Here is an 8,773-nt window from a genome sequence, read left to right as displayed (position 1 = left end):
GTTCAGAATGCCTAAGAAACAATTTTTTGTGTAAAACCGCATCATTCTAATTAAGTCATTTTAAATCTCTATTCCCTTTTTGTTTTAAGGTATATAGCTTCCAACAGGCATCTTTGGTATAAATCTGTTTTAGAAAGTCTCAACATAAGAGTTAAATTTTCATTCATTATTTAACATGTCAATTCCCTTTATTTTTATTTATACTGAAATATTGCACTGATCTTTGGTTTCATAAAACCAGGCTTCACATTATAATTTAAGTTTCCTCTGTCAAATATAGTGATGTAATAAATGCACATTGCCTGATTGTGTCACTTGCATGCATACACATTAGATGAAGAGAAACGAACATTCAAACTTTCATCTATTCCAGAAAAGGTATCTTTCTTTCCTGCAGCATTCTAATTCATATTTAAGTCCCGCAATTTCTCACTTGATTAACCAAAGTTCCCTTAAAAAAAAAAAACTAGTATTTTTGTTTAGGTCTGAATGAAGCAGCTTAGCACACAGTAATACTGATAAACATCTTACACCATTAGTTAACATGGACATGAAGGCAGTGAACAGCTACAGTGTGTGAAATGCCACAAGAAGTCATCAACAAGGGAGGAGAGTTATGTCAGTCCAGTTTCTTCAAGAACACTACGTGGGATTTCAGCTTCCTCCTGCAGGAGATCTGCCTGCTCAATTGCCTTGAGGACATTTTTCTTGCATGTTTCCTGAACTTCCCCTCCCAAAAGAAACTCATCCAAAATAAAATAAGCTTTCTCAAAATTAAAGACGATATCAAGTTCACACACACTGCCAAAATACTTGTCAAGCAATTCCACGTAACGATGAATTATTTCCAGGGTAATTAATTCATTGTCCTGATCCTCAATAGAACAGCAAAAATACAGACTAGCATATCTTTTGTAAACAATCTTCAGATCTTGCCACTCAAGAAACCTGCACATTTTAGGTGCTAAACAGTCTAAACAAGTTCCCTGGTAATCTTTTTCTTCTCTTTGTCTGACAGTGGGACATACCATTTCTGCAGTCGAAGCTTTCCCTGACGACTAAAAAGCAACATAAACTGCATCGTGGCCGCGGGCCGCGGGCGCGGCGGAGGTTGGTCGGCAACTGCGCGGCGGCGGCGAAGGGGAAACCCCTGTCGCCGCGGTGAAGAGGAGCAGCCGTTTCAGCGCGGGGAGCAGAAAGTACAGTTATAATAAATAACATGAAAAGAACATTGCTGTTACCCATAGTAGTTAACAGAATTGTAAAATTCTCCTCAAGGCAAAATGCTATGATAAAATATGAGATTTAAATTTAGTAGGGGGAAACTATAATATTTATAACTGAAATATTATCTACATCAAGAAACCTATGATTTTATATTAGAAATTATAACTTAGTAGTATTCCAAGAGAATTTAATGATGTGAAAATGTGAATATAGTCATACATTCAGTAGCTTCTACGTATCAACAACTACTGTTGCGCAAACAATAAATATGCATCATATAGAAAAGAATCCATTCACTATAACAAGATCAATAAAATTCTCAGGATTAAAATTATAGTAAGTACTTAGAACCCATATGAACAAAACAACAAAATTGAATGAAATAACTGTAAAGACACCTAAATTAATAGAGGATATATTCACAAGACATGCTTTCATCTTCAAATAACAAGAATGTGACTAAAATTAACATATACCATAAGAATATTTATCATTGACTTAATAAGAGGTCTGCAGATAAATCATTCCACGGTTGGCTCAGTATCTCAATAAAATTATCTGTTATTGTGATTCTTTCCACCCATCTGCTATGCCACCCTCTATTACTGCATTTCATCTTCAGGCTTGTCCCTATTGCTCCAACTCTAGGCATCAGGATCTTACAGAACACCAAACAAAGCTAGAGGCAGAGGAAGCATTGGTTTAGCCTGTTCTGAATTTTGTGTAAAAGACATCATTCTAAATACTAAAATTGAAAATACTGAAAGTATTCAAGTATTGATGAGAAGGTGGAATAACTGGACTCATATCCATTGCCAGTGACAAGGTGAATTCATTCCATCACAACAGGAAACTTTTTGCAGTATTTACTAAATCAAAGCGATATATCATCTCCATGACCCGAAAAAGACATTCCTATGTGTACACCAAAGAGTGATGAGTATATTTAGGTATGAAAAATACTACTAAAATGTTCATGAGACTTTTATACATATAACCAAATACAGTAAATAGCCTAAATATTCATCAACTGGAGAAAAAATAATTTTTAATATAGTCATAAAATTTCATGTTATACAACCAAAAATACTATGGACAAAACATAAATGGCTCTTAGAGATATTATAGGATTGAAGCCAGACTACATAGTACTTGATTTCACTTATATAAATTTCAAACAAGATAAGTGATAATTGATGAGTCAAGTAGGCATATAAATTACCCATATAGAATGGATTAACTGGGAAATAGTGAGAGGAAGATTTATAAGCTTGTGAAATGTTTATACTCTTGACTTGTGTTGCAATTACACAGGTGTACAAATATGCATAAGTTCATGGAGCTGTACCATTAAGATGAGTGCACTTTCCTCACTTTATTATATATTTTATAAATCAATAAAAAGAAAACAAAGCTAAATGAAAAAGATCCTTTCTCGAGCATATTCTCTCAATTCTTGCTGGTATATATACTCTAGGCCTGCAGGTGCTTTGGTAAATAATTGCTTCCTCCTGTAGCAGGGCAGTACTTTCCAAGCTTTTGGTCTAGAAGCCGTAGGGAGAGATGAGAGAGGGTAGGTAATGTCTTACAAGGTAGATACCTCAGGTAAAGCTTCTGAAAGTTCTCCAAGCAAAGAAATGATCGTAGTGTCTAGTAAGGGGTTAGTGAGTGTGGCAGTTTAAGTTTATTTTATGAATCCCCAGAAGAGAGAGATTATGTTTATAAACTAATCTATTCCTCTGGGTGTGATACCCTCTGATTGCATTAAACTCAGCTGAAGGGGCTTTGATTAGATTATTTGATAAGATTGATTTAGGGCTTATTATTGGACTACCCAGTGAGGCCCCAACCTCTTGGGACTGATGTAAAGGGACTCACGTAGACAGATAGAGGGAAATAAAGGAAGCTGACATATTTTTGAGTCTGCACTATGAGAGAAGAGATTCCTTAAGCACTAAGTCCCCCAGAGGCTGAGCCCACAGAGCATCTCAAGAGGAGACCAGCCCTGCTGTATGTCTGATAGCTCACAGCTAGACTTGGGAAGAGAGCAGAAAAAACAACTGATGAAGGAGTCCCAGAAAGAGACAAGCCCTATGCCAGCTTGCACTTGAAATCAGGAACAGTTGAGTCTGAGAGAGAATGCTGGACAGGAAGGCAAGGACCAAGCAGAGATCATCCATCCTTTTGCTTCAACATTGGAAGTGGACTTTGGTAAGAAAGTGCCTTTTATGGCCTTGGAATGTAAGCTTTTACCCCAAATGAGTACCCTTTATAAAAGCCAACACATTTCTCATACTTTGCATCAGCAGCCCTTTGGCAAACTAAAATAATGAGGCACTTCTGCACGCCCTGTGATTCAAGAGATTCATGAACCTCAAGCACATGCATCCAGATGTGGATGTCTACAGCCCCACTCCTTTCCTATTAGGACCCTGACTTTAGCAGAGGAATATTCTGATCTGTGAATTCAACCCTCTTTAAACTTCAGCTACTCTTGTAATCAAGCACTGGACCTAATTTTCAGATTTTCAGCACAGCTACACTTAGGTACAGGAAACTGTACCTAAAGGCTTTCAGACTTTCACACCATGTCCTAGAATGGTAGTTGCTAACCCTAGCTTGTCATTTTACAACAAGAAATAGCTGCACAATACTCTTTATTATTGTCTCCATATCTTTCAAGAGCTAAAGATATCCTATGTTCAATGCATCACTTTCTACCTGTATCCAATTCCAATTCCTTACAGGTAAGAATTGTGTAGTTGTGATTCTGCAGCAACGTTAGCTACCATGCAGCAGAAGGTCCTCAGAAAAAGAAGTTCAGAGACTGACAGAAGCTGCATGAGCCTGCATTGAAGTGATAAAGATGTGAGCACATGTTGCATAGGTAGCAACAGCATCTGCTACATTATGAAAAGAAATGTGAAAATAATAAGTGCATAGGAATTCCAGAGACCATTAAGTCCAGTATTTAGCACTAAACAAACATTATGATTAAAAAATGGATAAACCTGGTGATAAGGCAAAGGCATGAGTTTTCCACGTCACAAAAAATAAAGACAATTAAAATATAGAAGCAAAAAATAATGAAATCTATGCACGAAAATGATAGCTAAACATGAAGCATGCTAGAACATAGCAAGATTATGAGCAATTGATGGAGTGTAAAAAATTGTTTTACATGGGATGCTTAAAATATTTTCCCACAAAATTAGTGATGCTAACAGATTGAATAATGCTACTGTTCCACAGTGACTACTGCATCAGTTAATTATTGTTTTTATTAGTTTTCCACATAAATCTATAAACATAAAAGATACAATTATAGTTTTAATAAACTTAGTGCATATATTAAAATCCTGAACAAAACAAAATAATGATAAAGCAGAAAAGTGTTCAGAGATGAGAGAGACAGAAGGAGAAAAATAGTGTAGTGGAAATAATATCCTCACCTTTCATAGTAAGGAGTAAAAGTACCCTGTCTAAAATTGACAGAACAAGAAACACAGTTGTGCCTGGAGACTACATTTGCCAAACTCCTTTGTCTACTTCTTTTCAGTTTATTTTTTTTAATTTATTGAAGTGTATCACTCATAAATAAACACACATAAACAATAAGTGTATAATAGTTGTGAACTTACAAACCAAACATATATAAAATATCAAACAAACATATATAACATCTCACCCTACCACCAATAACTTGCATTGTTTTTAAACTTTTTAAACTAATGATTAAAGAGCGTTGTCAAAATATTACTAGTAAACAAAGTAGTTTTCTCCTTACCGATCTGGTTGTTATTATCTTTATATCATTTATATATGAATATACATAAACAATTAAGTGTAGAGTAAAAATTGTGAACTTACAATGCAAACATGCATAATATCATACAGGGGTCCCATCCATCAACCTCCACCAACATCTTGCATTTCAGTTTAGATTTTGCCAACAAGAGGAACTCACAGGGAAACGGTCTTTGGCCCAGTGGTTAGGGCGTCCGTCTACCATATGGAAGGTCCGCGGTTCAAACCCCGGGCCTCCTTGACCCGTGTGGAGCTGGCCCATGCGCAGCGCTGATGCGCGCAAGGAGTGCCGTGCCACGCAAGGGTGTCCCCCGCGTGGGGGAGCCCCAAGCGCAAGGAGTGTGCCCCGTAAGGAGAGCCGCCCAGCGTGAAAAGAAAGAGCAGCCTGCCCAGGAATGGCACCGCCCACACTTCCCGTGCCGCTGACGACAACAGAAGCGGACAAAGAAACAAGACGCAGCAAATAGACACCAAGAACAGACAACCAGGGGAGGGGGGGAAATTAAATAAATAAATAAATCTTCAAAAAAAAAAAAAAAAGAGGAACTCACAAAAGACCAAGTAGAAATTGGTGTCATCTTTGTCTCTCAGACATTGATGAGCAGATACCTGAACAAAAGTAATTGAAGACTAAGAAACATGGGGCTCCAGATTATGGTAAGTACTTTTTAAAATTCCCCCAAAAGTATGGTGCTAGTATCATACACCAGAAATGGCAATATGGATTAAATCGATAAAAGTATGTAGGATGCAACCTTCTGAGTTTTCCTTGGCCTTAGAATAGCCTGGGAGAACTTTAGATTTAAAAGATTTATGCTAGTGGCACAAAGATGCTAGCTGGAATGACCTCTGCTGTATTGGATTGGAATTTGAGTAATAGGTATGAACTCATGGTTTTATATCTATCTACACATGTATGTGCATTTGCATGCACAGATACACACACGCACACACACACATTCCCTAGTTCTGTCCTCTGAAAGGACTTAAGACAAGAGACCCTCTGTTAGCAAAGAGTCCATCGAGAACCCAGATCTTGATTTCTATGTACCATTCTTCACTTAAAAGAACAAAGGGTCTTTGAAGGAATAGATCTTTCTAAAACTGGGACAGGAAAGCTAGAAAATGAGCGTAGAACATATGTTGTACCTCATCTTGCATATATATAGGGATATGGAGTAAAAATGAATGTACATGGCAAGAGTGTACATTTGGCAGGAGTTGAAGCTGGGAAATTGATTTGGAAACAGACTGTGATTGATTTATTGATTGGTTCTTGAGCATTCCAAATGCATTTATTTAATAAGTTATTGTTGTGTACCTACTAAGCGCTTTATATTGCTTAGAATTGGGTTTACGCAAAGGATTATCATCGACCCCTGAAATAGAGGATCTCAGTCTTTTCATTTAACTCATTTAGGAATTAAATGTGAGAAGGTTATTTTGGGGAGAAGCAGAAGAAAATTTCTTATAGATAAAATAATCCCTGGTGGAGAGAGGGAGAACCAGACAGAAATTACAGAGCAGAGGGGGCAGTGATAAACAGAGCAGTCAGGGGGGAGACAGGATCCACTCTGAATTACCATAGAACCCTCGGGCGAAAGGGCAAGATTGCTGGATTGGGGAAGAGGCCTCTTTCTGGGGAGACATAGAAGTTGGATGAGGAGTTCATACTCAGAGTTTTCCAGGTTTTGCTACAGAAGCTAGCCATTCTGGGCCTTCATGTTGTGGGCCACCGCATACGTGGAGAACAGTTTGACCTCTTGAGCTGCAAAGAAGCAGTTGAGGAGGGAGAAGATCAAAATGGATTTCATTTCTGCAGCTAGTGGCGTTTATAATAATTTTTCAAAGCAGTTTCACCGTTTTACATTCCCATCAGGAATGTATGAGATTTCTAATTCCTCCACATTCTTTCCAGTACTTAGTAAGTCAGTCTTTTTAAATTTCAGTCATTCTAAACATTCTAATAGTTGTATGGTGGTATCTCATTTTGGTTTTATTTTGCATTTCTCTAATGACTGATGATGTTGAGCATTTTTCATGGCTCATCTGTCATGATTTACTGTGTCTCATTTTTATGTCAACAAAACAATCTCAACCCCCTCCCAAGCCCACGGCAATTCCATAAAGCACAGATGCTGCTTACATAAACACTGCAGATGCTATTTGGTGAAGTGTTTGATCAAATATTTTGCTCATTTTTATTGCGATGAATGTTTTGTTATTGTTTTGATATATGTTGAGAGTTCTTTATATGTTCTGGAAACAAATACTTAATCAGATATGTGCTTTGCAAAAATTTTCTCCCTAAATGTGTTGGTCTTTTCATTCCCTCAGTGATGTTTTATGAAGAGCTTAATCTTTTATATTTTGATGAAGTCCAATTTATCAATTTTGTCTTCTGAGGAATGTGATTTTATTGTTCAATCTAATAAATCTTTATCTAATTCAAGGTCACAAAGAGTTTTCCTAGAACTTTTATAATTTTAAATTTTATATAAATGATTCCTTATGGATTAATTTTTGCACGTGGATATCCCATTGTTTTAGCACAATTTGTAATGAAGGCTATTCTTTCTCCACTGCACTCCATTTGTGTCCCTGTCTAAAGTAAGTTTACATATATATAAACTTATTTTATTTCTGGATTCTCTATTGTGTTCCATTGATCTACTTGTCTATCTTTTTACCAATATCACATTGCTTTTATTCCTGTGATTTTATAGTAATTCTTTTTTGCATATATAAGACCATTTTTCTTTGCAGCTGAACAAATGAAAGTTAATACTACAAAATGTGAATATCAGACAAAAACCAAAAACATTATACTAAGTGAAGAGACCAGACACAGAGTACTAAATATTGTATGATCCCATTTATATGAAATGTAAATATAAATCAATTTATAAAGAAGAAATGAAATTAGTGGTTATGCAGATCTGAGAAAGGAATGCTAAGGGGTGTAGAGTCTTTCTTTTTGGAGGAATGAAAATGTTCTAAAATATTTGAGATGATGAAAGTGCTACATTGTGATTATACTAAAAACCACTGATTATACACTTTGAATGAATAGCCAGAAGTACCAGCTATGGACAGTGGAGCAAGCATACAGAGATTAAGAGGTGAGGAATTTTCTTGTTTCTCTGTTTTTTGTTTATTGAAAATGATCTAATAATGATTAAAGTAATAAATACAAAATTGTGATTATACCAAATACCATTGATTGTACACTTTGGATAAATTGTATGCTTTATTAATAGGTATTAATAAAATTGATTTGTTTAAAAAATACACTCAAAATTTTCTTTTTAAGTCTTTTGAATGTTTTCTAATCAATTTGTCTTTTTATTGTTGAGTTGTATGATCTCTTTGTATAACATGAATATTACAGCCTTTCAAATATGTGACTGCCAAATAATTCTCTCATTGAATTGTCTGCCTCTTCACCTTTTTTACAAAATCCTTTGAGGTGCAAAAGTGTTGAATTTTGAGGAGGTACCGTTTATCTATTTTTTCTTCTGTTGCTCGTACTTTGGGTGTAAGTTTTAAGAAACTATCACCTAGCACAAGATCTTGAATATATTTTCCTATATGTTCCTCTGGGAGTTTTATGGTTGTTGTTTATATATTTAGGTCCTTGATCCATTTTGAGTTAATTTTTGTATAAGGTGAAACCCATGAAAAAAATGTGCAACATCCCCAGAGATTAGGGAAACACAAATCAAAATTACAATGAAAT

General features: G+C 35.9%; 1 pseudogene; it reads right to left on the bottom strand.

The window, feature by feature from the left end:
* Positions 1-374: 374 nt before the first annotated feature.
* Positions 375-1,167, bottom strand: LOC131280730 (AP-1 complex subunit sigma-2 pseudogene; annotated as a pseudogene).
* Between the last annotated feature and the right edge of the window lie 7,606 nt (positions 1,168-8,773).

The sequence above is a fragment of the Dasypus novemcinctus genome, chromosome 12 (genome assembly GCF_030445035.2).
Source record: "Dasypus novemcinctus isolate mDasNov1 chromosome 12, mDasNov1.1.hap2, whole genome shotgun sequence".
In the NCBI taxonomy this organism is placed as follows: Eukaryota; Metazoa; Chordata; class Mammalia; order Cingulata; family Dasypodidae; genus Dasypus; species Dasypus novemcinctus.
This window is presented reverse-complemented; position numbering and strand designations above follow the sequence as displayed.